Source organism: Astatotilapia calliptera, chromosome 9 (assembly GCF_964374335.1).
Source record: "Astatotilapia calliptera chromosome 9, fAstCal68.1, whole genome shotgun sequence".
In the NCBI taxonomy this organism is placed as follows: Eukaryota; Metazoa; Chordata; class Actinopteri; order Cichliformes; family Cichlidae; genus Astatotilapia; species Astatotilapia calliptera.
In genome coordinates this window covers 28,989,308-29,013,649 of record NC_137430.1, presented here as the reverse complement: position 1 = coordinate 29,013,649, position 24,342 = coordinate 28,989,308, and the positions used below count along the sequence as shown (strand labels likewise).

Below are 24,342 nucleotides of genomic sequence, written 5' to 3'. Positions count from 1 at the left end.
TTTTGAGATTCAGGTCTTTGAGTAAGTTTTGGATCGATACCTGATCCAAGTGTCACATTTTTGCATCATTTTTGGCACTTTAAGCTTTGTCCTTCAATGAACTCCTTCTTGGAAAATGGTCAGATTTAGATAATATTTTGTCATTCTTATCTTTAATATTCTAAAAGTTTAAACTTTTGCTACGGTATCCAGGGTGCTGTAGCAAATTTCAGAGTTTCATGAAAACAATACCGAAGTTTTAACTTCAAAGCGCATGCTTAGGAGTTCCATCTGAAGGGATCAGCGTGCATGAAATTCTTTGGCTGCATATAATATCCCAAGATGAACAAAACAACTTCTTGCAGACATACCCAAAATCCAACAGAAAACTGAATTGACTGTGTAATTACTGACATTTACAGGCATTATACGTAAAAACAAACAAAGAAAAACCCGGTGCAGAAGGTTGATCAGGTCATCATGTAGGAAAAGTTTAAAGCAGGTTGGGAAGCTTTTGATTTTTTATTGACCAAAGGCTCCACGGTGCAGGTTTTAATGCCGGCACTGTCCATTCTACTGTGTTTATTATTCCTGATAAGTTGCATGTATGAAATTCTGTAGCCACACATATGAAAAACTCTTGTATCATCACCTTGAACTGTCAAGACTAATGGACTGGTAGAGTCAGGTGCACACTCGGGAGAGCTCAGTCAGTGCATTTATTTACAGTGATATGCAAATATGCAAACAGGGAATGGTGCTCCAGGGAGGGGGGTCCAATGGAAAGGGGTCTAAATATCCACTATGTGCAGTTTTCTCACTCTCACGCTCAAGGTCACACCCACCACAATGGTGGAGGAAATCCAGGAACCTGTGCACAGGGAACAGAGGGTCAAAATCCACAAAGCCAGGAGCAGAGCAAAAACACACGTAGATAGAAGCTGGAGCAGAAGCCAAGGAGGTTCAGGGACCACAACATAAACCTAACATGATGTCAGTCATTTTAAATTTACTGTGTGATTATGGTGCCATTTTTACTATTTGCAGGCTTTTTACTTTTAGCAAACTCCTCACAGAAAATTTATCACATTACCATATTTGGTCAGTTTATTCTTATAGGATGTTTGTGACGCTTTTGTTTCAAACCTTTGAGTTTTTATTGAAGGGCATGTAATTTGTGATTTTATATGTTTCTACCATGAAACATCAACCACCCTAAAAGCCTAATAACTCATATGTACATAGCACATACTCAAAGGCCTCAGTAAATACGTGCCATTTTAATTGTTTTTAAAAATGTCCAGAGAAATGTCCACACTCTGAACACAGCCTAGTCTCCAAGATCCACAATGGGTCATTGCAGATCTCACAGACTAGGCTGTGTTCAGAGAATGGAAGCAGCAGCAGTAAAGGCTCTGTCCACAAAGGACTGCAGTCTGGTGTGAGAGATGGAGAGTAAGCCTTTATCTGTGAAATACAGAATTTAAAATGGGGAGTAAGGGAGGAGAAGGTCAGATAAATACTGTGGAGCACACGCATGTAGGGATTTATAGGTGAGGAGAAGGATTTTATATGAGAAACATGTTTTATATGCAGGGTTTGATAGGGAGACCAAACAAGCAGGAACAAAGGTTTCAGCTGCAGAGTCTGAGCACTTTGGCTGGAGTCTGGAGATGTTCTTTAGTTGGTAGAAGGCAGAGTTACAGATGGATTTAATATGGGATGAGAATAATTGGGTGGAATCCAGGATATGACACCCAGGTTGCAGACCTCTGGAGATGGTGAAATATATCATCCATCAATGTACAGATGGGCAGCTTTTCGAAGCAGAGATTTGAGAGCCATAAACCAGGAGTTCAGTTTTACTGTTGATCAGTTTTAGAAAACTGTTTGAGATCCTGTTTCTGATTTCTCCCAAGCAGCTGGTAAGGAACAAATGGGAGTACTGGCAACTGTATGTCATTAGCATAGCAGTGGAAACTGAACGTGATGAAAGGAAGAGATCCCAATAGATCCTTGAAGAACTCCTTGGTTGACTGAAACAGAGGAACATAAGCATTTTTAGGTGACATATTGCGTACTGCCAGTAATGTAAGACTGAAACCAGAGCCAATGTGAAAGAAGAAGAAGAGACTTTCTCAAAAACTTCAAAAACATCTTGTGTTTTAAAAGAATTCTGCCCTGCATGAGCTCAACATGCAAAATTCTGCAAAAACTGCTATTCTGATTTTGTTGTGCAACTGTAGCAACATCCCAGCTGTTTATAGACTTTGTGTTCCAACAGATTCCTGGAGAAATCCCGGAGAATCAACCGCGTCAACATCAAATATGTTCAGTCTCACCATAATCGAAATTGCAAACCTTTCGACTTTTTGAACGCCGTGTTTGGTCTGTGGGGGAATTTTCCTTGAAATTGGAAGTATCACTCAGTCTATCCCAATATTCTCATGTTTGATGAAAGTTCTGGCAGCGTGAGTATTCTGGCAACAAGAAAGACAGCCTTTGGTGGACAGGACAAAATTAATTCTTGTGTTTTACACATGATATGCAGTAACGTGAAGCGCAATTTTAACTAGGTGTTTTCTAAGAGATTTGTATAGCTCTTTTGTAACATCCTGTAAGAGTCCAGACCTGAATACATGCCTGAAATAAAGCCCATCGACTGCAGCGTGCCCCGACATGCAACAAGGTGCAAGGGACCATGATTGCTGCTTGCAGCCTGAGCAACAGATATGTTTTGCATCAATGAACAACAGCATTCTGATTTGAGTTAAAAAAGGGTATGCTCAGAAGAAAATCATAACTTAGAGTTTACTTCAAAGACTCTGACCACCTGAAGATACACTCAACAAAAATATAAACGCAACACCTTTGTTACTGCTCCCATTCCCCATGGGATGGACGTAGAGACCTAAAATTCATTCCAGATACACAATATAACCATCCCTCCCAAACAGTGGTCACAAATCAGTCCAAATGTGTGGTAGTGGGCACATCTGCTATATTGAGATAATCCATCCCACCTCACAGGTGTGCCACATCAGGATGCTGATCTGACATCATGAGTAGTGCACAGGTGTACCTCAGACTGCCCACAACAAAAGGCCACCCTGGAATGTGCAGTTTTGTCTCACAGCAAAATGCCACAGATGCCACAAGCAATGAGGGAGCGTGCAATTGGCATGCTGACAGCAGGAATGTCAACCAGATCTGTCGCCCGTGCATTGAATGTTCATTTCTCAACCATAAGCCGTCTCCACAGGCGTTTCAGAGAATATGGCAGCACATCCAACCGGCCTCACAACCGCAGACCTCGTGTAACCACACCAGCCCAGGACCTCCACATCCAGCAGGTTCACCTCCAAGATCGTCTGAGACCAGCCACCCAGACAGCTGCTGGAACAATTGGTTTGCACAACCAAACAATTTCTGCACAAACTGTCAGAAACCGTCTCAGGGACGCTCAACTGCATGCCCGTCGTCCTCATCGGGGTCTTGACCTGACTCCAGCTCGTCGCCGTAACAGACTTGTGTGGGCAAATGCTCACATTCGATGGCGTCTGGCACGTTGGAGAGGTGTGCGCTTCACGGATGAATCATGGTTCACATTGTTCAGGGCAGATGGCAGCTGAGAATGTCCCAGTTCTTGCATGGCCAGCATACTCACCGGACATCTCACCCATTGAGCATGTTCGGGATGTGCTTGACCGGCGTATACGACAGCGTGTACCAGTTCCCACGAATATCCAACAACCTCGCACAGCCATTGAAGTGGAGTGGACCAACATTCCACAGGCCACAATTGACAATCTGATAGACTCCATGTGACGATGTGTTGCACTGCATGAGGCAAATGGTGGTCACACCAGATACTGACCGGTTCTGGGTCCCCAGACCCCCAATAGCGCAAAAAACTGCACATTCCAGGGTGGCCTTTTGTTGTGGGCAGTCTGAGGTACACCTGTGCACTACTCATGATGTCAGATCAGCATCCTGATGTGGCACACCTGTGAGGTGGGATGGATTATCTCAATATAGCAGATGTGCCCACTACCACACATTTGGACTGATTTGTGACCACTGTTTGGGAGGGATGGTTATATTGTGTATCTGGAATGAATTTTAGGTCTCTACGTCCATCCCATGGGGAATGGGAGCAAAAACAAAAGTGTTGCGTTTATATTTTTGTTGAGTGTATGTGTCAGGTTATATAAATTAGCAGACTTTCCCAGCGTTCTCTGTTTTAGTTCAAAATGTCTCTACATATTGTCATGGACCATAAATCCATCTCATTTCTGTTGGAGTTGACGATTGAAAAAAGGGCTTTTTAGAACTACACCAGGTGAAAAATGATCTGAAAGGATAATTGCCTGGTACCTTATATTTTTCACTGAAGGTGTTGAACCTTGTTGCCTATTTTTGGACATATTTTCTCCTTGGGAGCAAATAATTGATGAGAACACTTTGAATGATTGCACTTTCTTGGAAGTGTACAGGGTTTTGATGTTCATGCGTTGAACATGCCTCTGCGTTGAAGGATAAAGTCGGATGGAAGGAATTTGAGGTTAAATGATGAAGTCGGTATGAAAGAAAGACAGTTGCTGCCCAACTTTACAGAAAAAAAATAGCTGCACTGACATTTAACCTTTAAACAATGGTGGCTAAAAGCCAAGTTTTGGGCGTCTCAGTGATAGAGTTCATTTTTCTCTTCCTGGCTTGAGTTTAAATTGTAAATAGCTGTGGGATGTGCTGCGATGCTGTGATGCAGAGACGAATTAAAGGAAAAGGTTTAATGTTCACCCTTGAAAATGCAGAGAGGGGATCTGGTGTTTTTGTAATGGTCATTTTGCTCACTCGGTCTAGTTGTCCCCTCAGAGGAAAGGTTTTTCTGCAATTACAAACTCGATCGGGATGATCATTTTTATCCTATGATGACACATTTCGATCCCGCTGGGAGTGGTCTCTTCCAGCATGACAGTGTTCGTTTTTATAGGGCACACGGGGTCAGTGGATGATTTGATTATTATGAAAAATGATGTGAATCATCTGCTACGGCTTTCACAGTTAATAGATCTCAACCAAATTTAACACCTATGGGAGATCTTGGATCAACACCAACATCAAAACACCAAGTGAGGGAATATCTTTTGGAGGAATGGCGTTCCAAACCCTTCAACGGAGTTTCAGAGTCTTGGAAAATCAATGTGAAGGTTGATTTTTAATGTGTTTCTCATCTGTGGGCAATACACCACACTTATAGCATGTGTTGGCTATGAATAAAAGACATTAAAACTTGTATAACCCAGTACATTATAATGTGTTGCGTATATAAGGCCGTTCACACGTATGTATCGAACCAAATCTGGAATAAATTTCCCCCTTCATAACTTCCTAACTACAGGAGATATCCACATGAATTTTTCAAGACTGCAAAAAACACTGAGGTCTGTTAAAAACTGAAACCAAATCGGTTGTACATCAACTCCAAGTGTCACAATCTAAGCCAAAATCTGTTTTTTGTCAGGGGATCTTTTTCCTATCACCAGCTTCAAGCACCAGAATCACAGCAGATATACTAGTTTCTATAGAAAGCAAGAAAAATGGTACAAAAGAAAGAAGCATTGGGACAAAATGTTGTTGACAAACTTCAACAACATTTTGGGTCCACTGTTAAGGGGAATATCACCACGCAGGATCAAAAGACGTTATGGCATATGAGAGGTTTTATTTTCAATGTTGATTCCACTTTCTATTCAATTTCTTCTGGGTCAAAATAACTTCCACACACAACAAAATAAACTTATAACTCGTCAGCTTATCTTTGAGGTTATTACTTATAAAACTGAACTTTACCTCCATCTTATTGTTTTAGTGATTACATTTTATGTCACTTCTAAGTTTTTCAATAAGGTTTTGCAATCACATTGAACTTGACTCTGATTGTGACGTTACACTTCACGTCTACTCAGCCTAGTTTAATTGATTCAGAATTTTCTTTATAATTTCCTCTGAGTTTGTTCTTTTATTAATTATTTCTATGAAGCGCTTTGTGGCACTGGTTTTTAAAAGTGTACACAAGCATACAAATAAACTTTATTATTATAATGCATATGATATTTTTGAATTAGTTTGATTCATGTTCATGAGTTGTCGGTTGTTTAATTTTCTGGTTGTGTAAGGAAATCATACTTTGATATCGCAGCATAACATGAAACAGTGTCTGACCCTTTGCCAGAGGTAAGTGAGAATCTAATATCAGTAAACGTCTTGGCGTTCTTGAATTGACAACAGTTTTAATGTAATAATGTGAAAACCTATTTTTAAGTTTTTTCTAAAATCACAAAACTTTGTTTTTAAAGAATGACTGTTATACTGTAGTGTGATGATTTGTGTCATCACGCGACAGCATAACAGTAACCCAGCAGCTCATAACCTTCACATCACTCCAGGCATCGCGAGGGTTTTACCCCACATCTGTGCATAGATGTCACATCGCTGTCAATTCTAATATGTCAAATTAAAAATAATCAGAATAGTAAAACAGTATAATAAAAGATTTTATCACCTATGAAGCCTTATTCCATTTTTTAAAATTTTGACATTTTCAGAAACCCCCTAGTTAGACCCCCGAGCATGACAGCTGCAGCAGAAATGCATCTCACACATTTGACCCATACAGGCCTTTGCCCAACATCAGTAGTCATGTTTCTCTCAAATGTGACACAAGTGGTAAAAATATTTTCTGAAAATATGACAAACTAAAACACTAATGTGGTTTCTTTTCATCAAATATTAGCCGTTGGTTCTTTGGGATAATGACTTTGGCTCTTAAATCACTGCAGAGGAAGAAGTTGAACAAGTTGAAACAAGGACTCAAAATTGAAACAATGCCAGTTAAACCTCAAACAATGGGAACCATTTGGAAAACATTATGTAAATATAACATTTATCCTCGCCCCAAGCTTCAGTTTGAGGAAGGTTACAGACTCCTTGTGGATATGTGGAAGAATGAGTTGGTCAAATGCTTTAAGTACATTATGATTAGATGTGTACAAAGCACTGTTTCCACTTTATCTGCTTCTATTAAAAAAAATCAACTCTTCCCTTTCTGCCAGCTTTAAAGGTGATATATTGACTACGGTTTTTAATGTTTTGCACTCAGTTTTTTATGGAAACATTTCATCATCTCTGCAACTAACTTAAAAAACAAACAAACAAGCAAAAAACACTTTTACACTAAATATTTGAAACCATCAGAGTTACAACTTCTAAAGTAGACCAAAAATATCTTCACCATTCAATAGACTTTAAACTTTAGGGAATAAAAATCCCCCAAAACTTACATCTCCAAGTATTTCCAGTATTTGGACATTTCAACATTTTCTGGAGCTATAAATGTTCACAATTTTTTGTTGCTTGTCCCTTGTGACTGAAAAAATGTCAACGTATTTTTAGACTGACCGTCCTGGCATTTTCGAGCTCAAGGAGAGGATTTGCTAAAGTATTTATAAAGATAGAGAATGAAAATACCTGCGTTAGAAAGCTTATACAGTGGAATCACTGGGGTTGTTCTCGCTCTAATGTCGCAGTCAGAGAGCAGCTCTGGTGATGTAATTGTCAATACATTGTTGTGCAATAAGGCGGGCTGAGCCTATAAATGGATCCTGGTCCTGCTGCCTCGTTTCTGCATCTGCAACATCTGGCCTCAATCTGACTTCACGCTCCACCGCCCCCTTGGGAGACGTGCTCCCCGGTTAGGTTTCACTCAGCTCCGTGGCTAAGTCTGCAGGGTCTGCTGGGGGTAACGGCGTCTGTAAGCCGTGTGGCGTGATAGAGAGTGCAGAGAAAAGGTGCATCAAGGCTGTAGGCGAGACAAAGACATGCATGTTGACACAGAGACACAACTTAGTCATTAAAGAGGAGGTTAGATTGACTCATATTCAGCCTCTAAAGATTTCATCAGAGGGACGGCATGTCTGACCCTGACCTTATTGCGAACCTTAAGCAAAAAAATACGTCTCAACCCTAAAATAAATCTTTACCTTTAAAGAACAACCTTCAAGGGCCCATAGCGTGATATAGAGGATTTAATCCCCACTTTATGATTAATACAGACCCAAGCTCACGGTCTGAGTGTAGTTCTGAATGGCAGCCAAGTTTTGATAGGGATACGAAGGGGAGAGCTGACCGACTCCCCCACAAAGTTACTCCCTCCTGCCTCAGTCGCCTTCCAAACTTCGTCTTTCACTCCCTTCTGGCCTCGTTTTCCTCACTCTCTTTGTCTCTTTGCCTCTGTTTCTTTCTCCCATTGTCCCTCAGTCCAAAGTTCTGATTTAGTTTAAAAATATATTCTTATTGTTATTACTATTACAGGAAGAGACTGTCCTCCTGTAAAAAAAAATGGCCCATTGAAGCTTATTATAAACTACTGCTATATAGTTATTCTGTTGCTTTATTGTCTGAGATTTTAGAAATTACTTTGTTGGACATCCTGGACTTACCAATAAAACCAGCAGCCAGAACTGCAAACCTTTCACTTTAATCACTTGGCTGTACAAGGTTTACAATTTACATGTAATAAATCTGAATGTAAGGGCTAAACAAAAGGGGCTTTGCGTACAACTGGATATTTGGCACACCAAAACCAAAGGAAGAACAGAAAATGCCAACCAAGAGTGAGACACCTTGTAAAAAAGAAAAGAAAATAATGTTTTCTGTATTACTGCCAGCATGAAGTGGTTTCTAAAGTGGCTCTATTCAGCTCATTTACTGCTCCTTATTTCTATCCATGGACTTGAGTAGACTAGAGTAGCTTTGCATGATTCACAGTTTAAAATGATCCTTATCTATCTGTTGCTGGGCCTCAGTGCAGCCCTTCGGTTCATCTTCTCAAACAACATGTTTTAGCTCCCCTACTCTTAACTTTCTTCTGATTGGTTGCTCCTGCCCCCGCGCCTTCAACAGTTAGATCCAGAAGCAGTGAGAGATGAGAAAACTAAACCGCATTAGTCTGATGCATAACCAGCTAAATAATGACAATGGGCCTCACACAGCTCATGAGGCTTCTCTGTATTAGTCTAATTTTCTCCATGTTAGAGTAAGTACTTCTGATACTGCCCTGAAGCTCTTAAAAGAAGACCAGTCCAGTTTAAACTGGTTACTGTCTAGTAACTAGTGAGTTCTGAAATTGGGTTTTGAGGTTTAAATAGGCCAGAACAAAATTATGTTTTTGATAATATTGGAGTTTGATCTGTTTTGCTCATTTACAGCTCTGAATGTATTTTTTATACTTGGACTCTACTGGAGAGCCTGTTTTATTATATATTATACAGTGTATTTCTTGTAGTTTTCCATTCATATTGTATTATGGTCTTGTGTGATTGAATGTTGTAAATTTTATTTGTGTATAGTGAATGTAAAAACCCCACAAGGGACAAGGGTTGGACATGAGCAACAGCTATAAACTCTATGTGCAGCACATCAGTGTCATTCTCAGCTCCGTATTGGAACTATGTTAAACGGCAAGTGAGATTTCAATATAACCACAGCAGTCTGTGAAGCTGGTTGAGCAACAGTCCTGCAGACATCCCAGATCTCCTCAGGCTGGTTGTGCTGAGAAATCCAACCAAACTGGCAAAGATTAAAAGCAAAGATGTTTTGTTTCCTTTTTCTAGTTCACTTAGTTCTGTAAGCACACATAGTTTTAGTTTTTAGTTTACTATAATGACCTTGGTTGTTGTGGCCCCTCAGTTCATTGTGTGTCAGAGATGATTGTTTTTATCTCCTCTGACTTTGAGCCAACTTTCTCCTGATTGATGACGATTCAGATTCTGATTGATTCTGATTGAATACCCCTCATAAATAGAAGATCTTCAGAGCCTGAAAAGGCTGTATTAAAGTTTTGTAGTCATGTAATTGCTAATCACATGATGTTAACTTGCCATGCCAGTATGAACACATGACACTGTAGTGTCAAAACGATAAGGCCCCAGTCACAATGGCCTAAAGACTGGTTGGCAATCATCTGACAGCCACTGGTCCAAATGGGAAAATGAGTATTCCCTGACCGATTAGTAAGCGGTTATTGGAGGGTGATGGCAGTCACTGTGAAACTGATTATAAAGCCCCAGTCAAACAGGCCTACAGGCAAGTAAGTAACCCACTGGAAACAGAGAAGTTTGCCTTCAAAATAAAAGCTGCACCTTGCACAACCTTTACTTTGAAGGTGAACATTCTCCCTTTCCACTTTGTTTTGCACTTTGTACTTTAATTTTACTCCAGCACAGATATTGGTCAGCAAGTTTTTGCAGACAAGTTAGCATCTTCACTGCAAACTACAGGTGACCGCTGCAGTGCAAGAGGGAACAAATCAGTCAAAAGGAGGTTTTGGTGCAGCGCCCTTTTTGCAGCCAATTTCACCTCCAGGAATCATCTGCAAACCAGTCAAAGAATACCAACTTCTCCCTCGCATTTCCTTCACATGCACTGACCTCATTGTTTCAAAATGGCCTTGTTTAAATGTCCAGGTGTGACTGTCTGCATGAAATAAACAAGACTATAAGCACAAAGCAAGAGCTTGTCTGGAACACAGTGTAAAGATAAAACCATCCAATCTTGGAGGCACAGAACAAGAAAACGGTGTTGTGTGGGCAACTCACAGCGTGCATCAGGATGGACTTTGATTGTTTTGAACTGACTAAGTTTCCATGCCAGATGCTGGTGCTCTCTGCTGTTTGTAACTGTAATGTTTAATGACGTGCTGGCAGTATTTTCTCAATTCAGAATTCTTCCCGTGATTCAGATCAGCTGTGCTTACCCCAGGCAGTCAGTTCAGATCGATATATTTTCAAGAGTAGAAATCCATTCAGATAATCACATTAGGGGAGCAAAGAGCTGTTCACACAACAACCATTAATTTGAGGATTTAAAATTAAAGTTTTGATTTGCATTGACAAGTTTATGTCTGTGGGAAATTAGTGTAATTAAAGCAAGCGAGTGTGAACCTAATTCTAAAGCTTTTGGAAGCCTATTAAAGCCTAAAGCCTGTTATTATAAACATACACGTTATTAGAAAAGGAAAACAATCACTCCCTCTCTCCCCTTTTCTCTCTTTCTTGTATTGAGTTCTTGCCAAAGAAAACACCCTCCTACCACAAACACTCACACACTGTATTCGTTTTATCCATGCCAGTGGGAAGAACAGGACCCATAGCTGAACAATATCACTGATATCTGCCACATGCACATGCACCCCTCGGAAAAAGAGAGGTGGGACAATCGAGGCTGCCAATAGCTGACCAATGAGCAAACAGGAAACTTTTGGGGACTTTCCAAAGTTTCTGTCTCCACTTGTATTTGTCAGATATTTTTATGTTGCTGTGTGGACTGTTCTGCATGTAACAGGCCCTAACTCCTACTCCCTTACTTGTATGTACGTGTTTGTACGCGTGTGCGCATGTGTGTGTGTGTAGGCTCCACTTCGCCATGTGTGTAAAGGCTCTAACGTCACTGCTGCTGGCTCCGTGCTTCGTTTCATTTCAGGAATCAGGAGTTCAGAACGGGCAATCGAGGAGTCCACTACTCCCCAGAGAAAGAGAGAGACCCCACTCCTTACCCACACGCACACACACACACACACACACACACACACACACACACACACACACACACACACACACACACACACAATTAACAACAATGTGTGTACTTACTGATGCTGTGGGGACATTTATAGTGCAATGTAAATGTTTACATTTTAGTTTGCAGTCTCAGTTCAAGGTAAGGTTTAGGGAAGTCATAGTTATAGTTAAAGCGAGTCTCTGAATGAATTTCAGTCAGTGTCCTGATGGAAACATGCCTGCGCCTGTAAGTAGTTTTTAAACCTGTGCCGTTTTTCTCGAGGTTTGAGTGTGTTTGTGTGCACTTGTACAACTATCAGTGTGAGGATCAGTCTGACTTCTTCACAATCAGATTTAGGACATTTTGGAAAAGTGGGCACATTATGGTACAATCGCAGAGTCACTGAGAATTAAGACTCTAAGTTCTAAGATTAAGGTTAGAATTAGATGCAGGTTAGAGTTGAGTTAAACGTGCGTGTGATGAAACTCATTGTGGAGACCTAAAGGTTGTTATTTGTAGCCTAGTTGAGTGGCCAACACTGTTATACAGTAATGCAAGCACAGGGCGGCTGTGGCTCGGGACGTACTGAGCCACACCATTCAGCACGCGCATCTGCAAATGTTAGACAAGGTGCTTAGGTATAGAAAAAAGTACTGGTCCGTTTTAATTGGGGAAACGCTAGTTGATGGTGGAGTTGATCTCTCTTTCTATGTTATTCTCCTCCAGAGAAATAAAGAAGAAGAAGTAGGACGAATCAACAATACCAAATGGGGCAGTCACCATCCTTACTAGATGCTCTGGTGTGACATGCGGTTACTACACAGGTTACAGAGCATGGTTTCATGCGTGTCATAAGACACATTATAGTAATATGATTTCATGGCAGGTGCAAAAAGCAGGTTCCATAAATGCTAATTATTAGATTTTAAATATTTTAACAGTAAAGCAAATTGTGCATTTAGACACAGGGCTAAGCAGGAGCAGGTTATGGTTAAGGTTACTGTAAAGACATCCTTGTCTCTCTCAGTGTATGTGTGTTTTGGCTTTATCAGTTGTAGATGTCAGTATGTTGTCCTTCCATAATGTCTGCATACTTTTGGCACAGAGTGTGGATAGCAAGTACTGTGATTATAGTCGGATAGAGGGAATAACCTGGTTCCCAGTAGTCCAACTCCTTGAAATTATTATTCTGCCTATCAATCCCATAACGACTCTGACACTGATCACAACAAAGAGGGGAAATACCTCAACAAACATGCACGAACATTTAATCCACAGCATGCAACTAATTTGCATGAATGGAATTTCTTTATTGCTCCTTAGCTGTGGTGACTCTCAAAACGGAGCCAATGAGAACCCAATGACAATCCAGAAGCTAGTTGCATTTTGCTCTGTTGCTTGTGAAGCTTGCACACAAGAATTTCACTCGCATGTGCTGCACCAGTGTACCAGCACAAGTGATGTGACAATAAAAGTGATTTATTTTATTTTAAGAGGATCAATAAGGAATTGAATTAATAAGTGATATCAGTAATGGAATCGGAATTGCTAAATTCTTATCCGTTCACATCACTAGTCCCGCATGGAAAGCACATGATTACCACTTCTCGGATGAACTCCTTACCAGACAGTTCAGGATTTCCAGCATGTCTTGACTGCACAGCTGTGTTATGTTCATGCCACTGCATCTCACTGTGCTTAATGTCAGGATTTCAGGGTGACTTTTACAAAACGTGAATATTCGTCTCCTCCTGTGTTAGCGTTCTTTTTGCTTTGCATTATTGTTTGTTTGATTAGCTAAACCTGTCGGGTTTCAAGTTTCAGGTCATGCAGAGCCACCCTGCAACATTTCTTTAAAGGAACTTTGAATTGATTGTTACTTCAGTGGTTGCAAACCCTTCTGTCACTGGGATAGCGTAGCAGCCAGTCATGATACCGCCACCATGCTTTACAGCAGAAATGAGGTATTTCTTTTAAACACGTCTTTAATTAAGGAGTAAAACTCTTCAGATTTTAAATCTCTTTTGCAAGATTTTTCCTTGGCCTTGATAAACAGAATTATTTGCATGTTTTTGAAGAGGGAAACAATAGTTACAAAAGAAAACCCACACAAACATCAGAGAAAATTCCAACTCCACAGAAAAGGATCCTGTCAGTGTCAAACCACAGTGCTGACAGTGCTAAGCCATCCAGGATTTGATGCTGGTTTGCAGTATTATTCTTTCCACTAAATGTAGCATTGTGTGTTTTACCAGAAAGGCAGATCTTTTTTGTCTCGTGTGTACACACAACATTGCTCTAGAACACAGGTGTCGAACTCCAGGCCTCAAGGGCCGGTGTCCTGCAGGTTTTAGATGTTTCCTTGATCCAACACAGCTGATTTAAATGGCTAAATTACCTCCTCAACATGTCCTGAAGTTCTCCAGAGGCCTAGTAATGAACTGATCACTTGATTCAGGTGTGTTGACCCAGGGTGACATCTAAAACCTGCAGGACACCGGCCCTCGAGGCCTGGAGTTCGACACCCCTGCTCTAGAAGTACTGTGGAAAAGCCATGTGCTTCCATATAAACTGTTCTTATCCATTATACTGTATTTACAATCACCAAGGGAGCTCATCTGTTTGTAAGTAGGATTATTGAAAAAGTTAAGGGGGATTCGCATTTTATGTGGGTCAACTTAGAAATCATTCCATTTATGACATCCAGAGCTGGATCCAGAATTTGTTTCTCTACCAGTTTTGAGAACGTTTAAAACTGGATATTTCAGATTAAAATGGGAGACATTGTCTTGATCATACCCTGGGCCTCGATGCATGCATGGTGCAGAGGAAATGTTCAGGCTAACTGGAGGTCTGCTGTCTCTGTTTGCTCGTGTTTTTATAGCGGACAGATGGAAACAGATTACAGCACATTGTAGACATGTTTGGGTCTGCAGGTGTTTTGTTGTTCCCCCTTTTGTTTGTTCTTTACCTCTTTCAGGAATGGTTGGTACTAAATTTCCTCCATTTGAAAATAGTTTGCCCCGTTGTGGATTAATGGACTCCCAAGACATTTGATAAGCTTTTATGGCCTTTCCAGGGTTTGGTGATGTTTTATGCTTCTTATAAATGTCATGACATTAAACCAGCCAATCTTTCTTCAGATAGCCTTCGTACGTCTTTATTTGCAGGGATGGGCACCTATGCAACCCAAGTTTTCAATCTCACCCCTTGTAATTAAATACTTGACTCTGTGTAGTTTTTGGAAAAGTCATGAGCACAGAGGTCCACTTAGTTTTTCCAGTCTTAACTGTAAGTTATTACTCAGCTTGTTTTCAGGCATGAAAACTGCATTTATTTGTGTGTGTGTGTGATTAGTTTGGTCAAATTGTTTTTGTCTGTAACTAAGATTTATGTATTCATGAGTAATCAGTGCAGAAATAATTCCGCAAACCTTTTCTCCAGCTCAGGCTCAAGGTTGAGATTTTATGGTGTCCGCATACTTTTGGCTAGATTTGTATGCGTGTTTGCATGTCGAACGTGTCCTTGTGCAGTCTGAGGCCCACATTGTGGTTTTCTGTTCCTCCCTACCAATCTTTCTCTGTCCTCCCTCTGCCTTTCTCTCCCTCTGTTTCTGCAGTTTCACCCTCCCTCCACCTCTTTTCAAATTGCCTTACACTCCCTTTTCTCTCTTTGCCGGTCAGGAAGAAGTGAACAATATGACCTTTAGTCGCAGCGATAACATTCTCCCTCATGAATTCCCAACTGCTCCGGCTTTCATTTCACATTCTCACCAGTTTGTTTTCGCTCCTGGCAGCTCTGTTTTCCCAAGAAATGATCATCCAGGCACCCGGTGATTAACGAGCAGCACGAGGGGGCAGGGAGCAAGTCGGGCCTCTGCAGGGTCACACATAGGCAAACCGCACAGGCGCTAACTATACTTCCATGCTATAGAATGTCTCATCTGTATTCTTATCTTCTCTCATATGTCCCACTCATAAATGCAGTGGGAGGTTTTCAAAGTGGTGTGAATGGTGAGAGCTGCATGTTTTTAAATCTCCATGTGGGGCGAATGGAAATGTTTGCAAATGAGACCCAGAGGCAGGGATGACTTAAGCCAAACTGCGTCCCTGGAGCACAATTTGAGCTGCTGGGAACCCCCCATTAAAACCCCAGTTCAACCTATCCTGTCACTTTTAAGTAAAAGCTAACTACAGTAGATACAGCTGACTACACACGGCTACATTATTATGTTTTGTCTGGAGCGTCTCTTACGTCAGTCAGGACACCTGTACGGAGTAATGTTTATGATTTCGACTTGGAGCTTCTTTGGAAAATGTGGTAATAACACAGGACGTTCCTAAAGATATAACCCTGCTTAAGATAAACAAGTTTATTTTGAACATTTACAAGAATTAAGTAATTGACACATATGGACATTCAAAGAAATAACATCACAACATATTAATTGTACAAATAATTCAAAATGTATGTTTGAAAGGAATTAAGAAGTGTAAACTTATATGATTCTACACCTTCTTCCTGTAAATGATCACAATATTCTTAATTTTTAAAGTCTTAAGGTTAAAGTGAAAAATCAATCAGGATTGGATTCTTTCTAATGAACAGCGAGGGCGGCTCTAAAAGAAAACATTTAAAAATCTTGGGGAGACACTGCTGCCTTTATCTGTGACCTCTGTAAACACTCATTTGATGAGTTTATGTTATTAAACGATAGTTTCAAGTCTGGTTTAATGTAACGCAATGTCCATTTTGTATGTTCTGAGTAACTTTAGCGTAAAAAGACATTAAATAGAATTACATTTGCCCTGTATTCAAATTATTAACTGAAAATTTACACTTACCACTTCATCAGGTACACCTTGCAGGTACTGGACCCCTTTTCTTTCTAGAGCTGCCTTAATTCTTCATAGAATAGCTTCAACAAGATGCTGGAAACTTGGAGACTTGGTCCACATTGCCACATTGCATCGATGATGCAGTCCTCCTGCACTGAGATAGTGACATGATCCTCAGACGATGGAAACACTGTGGTCATAAAGGGACGGACAAAGGCTGTGGTGTTTAAACGATGCTCAGCTGGCACTACACTGAATCGTCAGTGCAGGATGGATCTGTGTTTTCATGCTGTTTGCTCCAGTTTCCGACCAACTGAATGTTGCAGCAGAAATCATGAATCATCAGACTAAAGTCCTGTTGTTAAATTTGTTGAGCCCATGGAATCTGCAGCCTTATGTCTGTCGAGTCAGCATTCTGCAACAGCTGCAACCATAAGCTAGATGAGAAAATAGATGAATGGTGTGTTTCTTAAAATTAAGGCAGATATATTGATTTTTCACTCCCTAATTTTTATAACCCAGTACGTGACAATAACAAAACTATCAGAATATCTGTAGAAATATAATAATTTTACTCTGAATCTCATCTTATCTTAGTTTACTGTGTCGCTTGTGCATAATTATACAAGAAGAACAACTGCAGAGTTATTTTGGGATTACCACTTGGGTATTATAAACATAATATAGATATGTAATTTTTAAATAGCAAGGGTTGTGGCAATATAAATAGATCACAACACCACATAAAGTTAGGAGGCCAGTTTACAAAAGCCAAAGAATTCACATATCTGATAGTGCACAGCTAAAGGTTAAAGGTTAATGTACTTGTCATCATCGCTGATTACTTAGACTTCACAGGGTTACATTTGGGGATTAGTCTATAGATTTTTTCTACATTTCCCAGAGTCTTTGACATGTGGCAGTTCTCGTGAGCCTGTGATTTATTCCCTGTTGAATTGCAGACTTTGAAGGATCCAGCCTCTGATCTGCAGACAGAATGCATGCTGGGATAAGCTCTTGGCTCTGCAGTGGCTCTAAATGGGATTAAGTGGTTGTGGAAAAACAATAGCTGAGAGAATATTCATGCAGTACTTGCACTCACTCGTGTGGCTTGTTTAGCGTCAGGCTGCAGCTGTGTCACTGACCCACCACCCACTCGCTCAGAAAAAGAGTGTGTGGTAATGAAGTCCTTATGGGCAATTACACGCTAATCAAGTGTGCAATCAAACACTGAGCATGCCCCGTGGCCAAGAGAATAGGTTTCCTTTCAACATGTGGGGGAGTGTGCATTAAGAAGTAATCCCCTGGGAAATATTCAGGATCAGACTCTTCAGTTTGTGCATTCTGATGATTTTTTTTTTTTACTCTATTTTTACTTCTGCATCAACACAGCATGTGTCTTTATTTTATGTGAAGGAAAACATAAGAAAAACCAGGTGCTGCTAATTGCAAATATTATTCTCATATTTTCCCATTTAACATTTACTCTTCTGAGTCAGCACAGATGTAGGCGTAAGTTACTCTTCTCTTGCACGCCTGTGTTTTTGACGAGGAAGATTTTTAGTAATCACAGGTATGCTGAGACTGACTCAATGCAAAGAGGATAGGCAAGATCATCTGAGCACTCAAGTAACCATGCTATTTCATGCTACACTACAGGAAATAGTGGTTGGGGACCACAGCACAAGCAAAATTACTACAACTGAACTTGCCGGCTCATTGCCTTTGAAAACAGGCTGTGTAACACTGTAATGAAATGCCTGTTTTTACACAAGTTTACATAAATGGCAAATGGTGAAATTCAATGTGTGATAAAAAAAAAATGCTGGAAAAAACACACTCAGAAAAATATAATATGGGAAAGCGTCATTTTGTTGGCCTTTTTTGTTTTGCTTATAGTATATGAAGTCAGTTTGGGGTACTACAGCAATTAACAGTGATACATCAGCAAATACTGCAATGCTGTTGCTGTCTACATACACAGGAATTCACATTAATGACCACATTCAGAGTCCAGCCTGAGGCACAGCGAGTGATGCTGCAGGACAGCAGTTTAAACTGTGTATAAGTGACATAGTTTCTCCATGACATTGCTTTTATATACAAACATGGCCAAAATACTGTGAACAACTGTGAGTTGTCTGCCTACAATAATGAATAATAGCTTGCAAATCTTCTGGAAGCTAAGTGACTGCAGTCAGTCCAAGTCAGACTGACTGTTTGGGGACAGGTCGCCCTCACTAGATGATCTGTGCAACAGGGGCGGATCTACTGTGGTGGCATCGGGTGGCGTGTGCCACCCTAAAAATCGTTCAGCCAATAGCATCGAAACAGCTTTATTTCTTGTTGCCAGTAGCAACCAAAGCCTATGATTTCACCAGAGCACATTTTGAATCAACACCATGGGCATTTCGAATTTCAACAAAGGTGTTTGATTCCTAAACTTTGGAAATGGAAAGACGGTGAGAGTTCTTAAACCAATAAATCATGAACAAAAATTCTCCAGATTTTTTAAATGTTTTGTAAATTTAAGCACAGTTTGATTATTACTAATAAAAAGAGTGTGAAACAAAAGTAGAGTTGTATTTCTAACTGATCCACCTCATGTTCTGTAGCCTTCTGGGTTTTATATTTTTGGGCTACATGCTGGTTTATTATATAGGCTATACAGTACATAAAATCAAAAATGTAACTAGTTATTTGGGCTAAAGCCAATAAGAAAGTTACAGACTATGTTTATATGAAAGGTGTATACTTACTGCATTTGATGTATTTTAACCATATATAATACATATGACAGAATGTAAAACCTGTACAAATGTAAAGAAATGGCTTTGATTTTGCCACCCTGTTTGACTCCAGTGCCACCCTAAAAAGATTTCTCTAGCTCCACCCCTGCTGTGCAGTCACCTTTAAGTTGAAAGTGCTCACCCAGAGGTTGAGGCTGTTATGTGCTAAACCTCTGAACACGTAGTTGGTCACTGCTACTATTTCCAGTGAATCACTAAAGGTGAAAAAAACAAACAAGCAGGTTGCAAAAACCAATTTTTCTTAGTCTTAAAGAGGCTTCAGTCCTGTTTTTATTCTAGTGTGAGTGAACCAAATCAAGTTTGAGTTGGGTGCCTGTTACAATTACTGTTTTCTTAGATCTTTTATTTTAACAGCTGTATTTCCTGTGACATCTTTGAATATTTGATTCATGTTGGTCATTGATGAGTTTCAGTGTCGCATCAATAGTTTTTGGTTTGTGTCGTGGAAGTTTAAGTTCATTCCTCCTTCTCCACTTTTCCCTCTTCTTCCTCTTCAGGTTTAGTTTGAGTCCTCGTGTCTCCATGTTCAGTATGTTTCCTATTAAAATGTAGTTATTAGAAGTGAAAGATTGCAATCAAATCAAAGCATATAATCTTAACCTTGTGAGAGCTAAGTCATCATATGATGACATTAACTCTACACTATCAGAACATGTATTACTGTTTTTACATTTTTTGGCAACTCGGAGACAAAAAGAAACAACTACCCTGACATGTATCAAATATATTTACATTTTTCCAAGGCATGTGGTTAGAGTTGAGGTTCTCATCAAGTTATTATTCTCGCACCAATGTGCCAATTCCTGTGAACCCTGAAACGCAGTAGAGGCAAATTAATGATGGGAAATGTATTTATTATTGAAATAAAATACCCATCCTAGTCAGATGGCAAAATGTGAAATGAAACCTAATTTATCCATTTGTATTCATGAGCACGAACTGTCATGAACTGTTGTGTGACAATCAGCAAGATTTTGAATCTCACGTATTTTCAAAAGGAAGTATATTTCATGTCTGCAGCACATATGTGGTCCAGACAAAGCGGGGACGCGCCACCAAGAAAACCGAAGTTTAGAAGAAGCGGCAAGCATTGCATTTTAACACAAGCAAAGATCTTTTTTAAGCCTAACCGAGGCACTTTTGATATCCAAACCAAACCAAGTAATGGATTCAATGGATTATTTATTAAAAATAATAAAAAATGATGTGTGGCTCAATCTCGGGTCCCTGGTGTGAGCAATGAAATTATTTCTTTTATGTTAATGTCTAATGTCAGTTGGCAGAACAAAAATCATATTCAGTGACAGGCAAAACTGTAAAATTCAAATCTATAAATTAAAGGTCGTAACTACCTGCTGTGAGACTGTGTGGGAATATCACAATGATACATATAAAAATATAGCTGGTATCTTAAATTACACCACATCTAAACTTAAGAAAGAGCAGCTTTTTAAACTTTTCTCCTTTCTAGCTCTCCGTAGTTGTGAACATACACGTGTTCATTGTTTTACACAAGATCCTGTGCAGCAGGAGGGTCTGTACTTTACAATGTAAAGCACCTTTGGGATGATAGTTGTTCTGATTTGGCGCTAGATAAATAAAACTGAATTGAATTGAATAGCAGCTAACTGAAATTAAAACATGTGTTTAGAAAAGACAACAGGAAAGAGTCATAATTCACATTTTGGCAGTGAAATATGATAAATCTTCAAAGAAAAAAGACCCACCCGTGTTAGAGACATTGCTGCCTTGCAGTGTAATGTTATACAATCTTTTCCCCTCTGATTCCTTCATGCTTTTCATCAGCAGGGATCTCCTGAATACCTCCTCAGCTGTGCTCATTGCAGGCTTGATGATGCAGGTTTGGTTGTTCATAGCATGCAACGACAGAAAGACCTGTTTGTCAGGGAGAAGCATATTTTTGCCATTTCTTGATCACATGACCAGGCAGGCATGTTGTTTACTGTCACACAAACACCTGATGAATTTCCGGTTCCTTGCAAGCTTTGACTTGAAGAAGAAAAAACAAACGAACAAGGAAACCTTGGGATGGGAAGCCAACCTATTTCTTTGATATCCAGTGTGAGATCGGCTCAGACTGAAGCCAGTTTTTCACCCGGATGACAGATGGAGAAAGTCTGGCACAAGTTTCTCGCTCTGCACATGTTTTTACTCTCCAAAATGTCAAATAAGAGACACTGATTAAAATCGGTCTTAAAAACTAAGTCGAGGAATTAAAAAATATTGAAGTGCAAATCTATCACATTCACTACAGAACAATTTGGTTTTACATCGTTTATAGAAATATGGTAGTGATAAATAACATCAACCCATATGCGTAACGGTGGATTTACTGGCTGAAGGTTTGCGTGCATTGGAGGATTTGGCGCCATCTCCTGTGGTAGACTTTTATTGTGAAATTCAATACCAGTTCATTAAACGCTGCTAAAAAATAAGTGCTAGCACGTGCGTGCTGTATATTTGAAAGACTTAGAATACGTGTAATAGACATACACGCTTACTTACTTAGAAATGACAGCAGTGGGATGAAGAATAAAATAAGTACATTATAGGCAATTATAATAAATGCTAATTTAGTGACTATAATTTATGAATGTGTGATCCATAGCGAATTAACTGAATAAATAATTATGTAAAGTCTAATTAAATCACTCCGGAATATTTGTTTTGTTATTTCAAATATTCCAATCATAATAAATAAACCCCTATTTCATTTTTAATATCACTAATGAGTGTAATCTACGCTCCTAATAACAATAATTAAATGTGAATATCAGACTTACTGTTGGCTCATGATGGACATTTAAGGGTAAAAGCAACACACATACAGATGTGAAAAATGAAGTACACCCTCACTGTTTGCATAAAAAGTAGTAAGGTAAGTAGAAGCTGGGTCCTGCTAATTAATTCCACCTGATTATCTGATCACCAGCAAATGTGAAAACATCTATAAAAGCAGCAGTTTGGGCAGTTTTGCTGGTGAGGACCATTCAGGTATGACACAGAGAAAATACATCAGCAATGATCTTAGAAAAGCTGCCCATCAAACTGGGAAGGGCTATGAGGTCATTTCCACACTGTCTGAAGTCTACCCCATCAATGCAACTTGAACCTTGTCTTTAGAATCACATAACAGAGCTTATTTAATGAGGATAACATATGCAATGAGGGGCAGTTCTCTGTTGATGCCAGAGGTTGGAGGAGAATACCCAGACAGCTTTGAGCTGACGGGAACACAACAGCAACTCAAGTAACCCTTTGTTACATGAAGTTACGCAAAAGAGCATCTCTAAACAGACAACGCATTGAACTGTGAGGCAGATGAGCATTAGCACAGACCTTCCCAAAGTGTGGGGCCCGCCCCCTAGGGGGGGCGCAGAGCCATTACAGCCATTACAAGCAACTTCATTCTAAGCCAAAGAGTAGAAAATATGGTGAAGCATATCTTCCCTTTGGTTTCACCTGCACAAGTGCCGAGGTAGGTCTCCCCTGCAGAATTGGGTTTCCCTGTGTCGGGAGCACACATTTAAAAATATATTTTTTGTTGTTGTTTATTAAAAAACAGTTGGGTAGTTGTTTTTTTAATCATAATTCATCATCATTTCACACCTTGGGAGCAGTTCGTTGCCCACCCCCCTCTCTTACTGCATGCGTTTGTGTTGTGTCTGTGTATCTGTACCCCATAGTTAAAGCTGCAGGTCCAAAGCCTTCCTCAGTGTCATTCCCAACACTGGTGACTACTCAGTAACAGGCTCCCTCCATGAAGCGGTGTGGGCTCTGTTTTTGTTTTTGGTGTATGTGGGCGCTGTGCTGGCCCCTCCGATCAGGTCTAGAGGTGACTCAGAGCTGTGCAACTGTGAGATGAGTAACAGCAAAGTAATAGTGACTTTAAAACTGAGGAAATCTGACCTTTGACTGGACTATTTGTTCTTTTTTCCTTATTACTATTATCCCTCTAAACTGTAGTTTACGATTATATATATTATATACTATAACCGCATATATTATGACTTCGTTATATAATTACCTGTGTGTATAATAATAAAGACAATGTGATGATGACTTGCTGTTGAAATGATGATGATGAGAATTAGAATAGGATAATGATGATGGTCTCAAATTGTTTTAGTTTTCCATTTTTCTGCTTGTCTTGTCTTATTTTGTCTGACTCAGTTGTAAGTGTAGTAATGAAAATAAAGCAGTTTGAAAAAGAAAATTAACATCACTTCATTCTTCTGTTTTCTTAGCGTAGTCGAAGAGTCTGTCAATCTTCTTGGAGACGAGTATATTGTTATTGAAATTACTGCCAGATCATCTGTGCCGTTAAGATCTTCCATTTGTGCAAACATCCTCCGTTGGACGCATCGTGGACGGTCACATGTTGTTTGACACCTCAACCAGTCGATGGTAATGAAAAGCAGGAGCGGCGAAAGGTAGGAGCGGCACCAGCACCGAGGAATTGAAGTGTTGCGTTTGTGTTTTTGCCAACACCGTCTACAGAACTTTTAACTGTAACTGTGACCACCAGGTGGCAGTATTTAACCAGCAGGTGCGTGACATGTTTTCTGAAGTGTAAAGGTCTTGATGTTTCTTCTTTTCCTTCCATGGTAAATAAGAACATGTTTTTAATTACTTGGTTAAAAAAAGGTTACACTGCCTCACTGCTCCATCTTGTGGTAAAAACTGGTATTACACAAAAGTAAACTGGAGCCCAAGTTCAGCGTGACTTGACATTTCTCCAGATCGATAGATTTTTTGACAAAGTCACAGCAGTTATCGTTTCACATTCTGATAATAGTTTAGGTGAATGTTGCAGGAGATTTAAAACAAAAGAATTCTATGACTGAAGTGCTGTGCTAATGTGTCAAGCTACCCCTTGTTTCTTTATATTTCCTTCCAAGGTGTCAGACATTCTTGAAATTTTTAAAGTGGTCTTGGGTTGTAGTTCTCCACACTTTCTGGTAGTCTTTCAAATTTTTTCTCTGGACACTGACTGCTTTTTCCCACACCTTAAGTCCAGTGCCTGTACTTGTTTGTTCCGCTCCTTATCACTTAAGCAAAACAAAGATACCCAA

The 24,342-nt window shown here is 39.9% G+C and overlaps 2 long non-coding RNA genes across 3 annotated transcripts; both read right to left on the bottom strand.

Annotated features, from left to right (window-relative positions):
- Nucleotides 1-482: 482 nt before the first annotated feature.
- Nucleotides 483-16,881, bottom strand: LOC145430984 (uncharacterized). 2 transcript variants are annotated; one of them, XR_013911347.1, is made up of 3 exons: nucleotides 16,443-16,772; nucleotides 7,510-7,840; nucleotides 483-850 (listed from the first exon to the last, which is right to left on the bottom strand). It is a non-coding gene; the product is annotated as an uncharacterized LOC145430984 (long non-coding RNA). The 2 variants fall into 2 exon arrangements; XR_013911346.1 differs by lacking the exon at nucleotides 7,510-7,840 and having other exon boundaries at nucleotides 16,443-16,881.
- Nucleotides 16,882-19,481: 2,600 nt separating this feature from the next.
- On the bottom strand, nucleotides 19,482-21,208 carry LOC145430986 (uncharacterized). Its single transcript, XR_013911353.1, has 3 exons — nucleotides 20,974-21,208; nucleotides 19,979-20,058; nucleotides 19,482-19,784 (listed from the first exon to the last, which is right to left on the bottom strand). It is a non-coding gene; the product is annotated as an uncharacterized LOC145430986 (long non-coding RNA).
- Nucleotides 21,209-24,342: the final 3,134 nt, after the last annotated feature.